Source organism: Penaeus monodon, chromosome 34, assembly GCF_015228065.2.
Source record: "Penaeus monodon isolate SGIC_2016 chromosome 34, NSTDA_Pmon_1, whole genome shotgun sequence".
Classification (NCBI taxonomy): domain Eukaryota; kingdom Metazoa; phylum Arthropoda; class Malacostraca; order Decapoda; family Penaeidae; genus Penaeus; species Penaeus monodon.
In genome coordinates, this window is record NC_051419.1 from 14291527 (window position 1) to 14291841 (window position 315).

The following is a 315-nucleotide window of genomic DNA, read 5'->3' on the forward strand; positions in this document are numbered from 1 at the left end:
CGCCACGCTGAACCATCCTAATTGAATTTAATCCCGTGGCTAATTATCCACTGGAATATATAAATACTAACCAGGCCATCCTTCAGACTGTGCCTCATACTCCTCATCTTTCAGAATTTTTTAGCATCTTGTAAAACGTAAATATACACCAGCGCTCGGGGGGAAAAAGCTCGACGCTGATTGGTCGACGCGTCGCCCGCTGGAAGACTCACCGGCCAATTAGCGTTGAGGTTTATATCTTTGGAAAAGTGGCTTTTTATCTTAGAAATTACCTCGGGATTTCGATATTTTATCGTTTTGTCGTTTCCTTCGAGG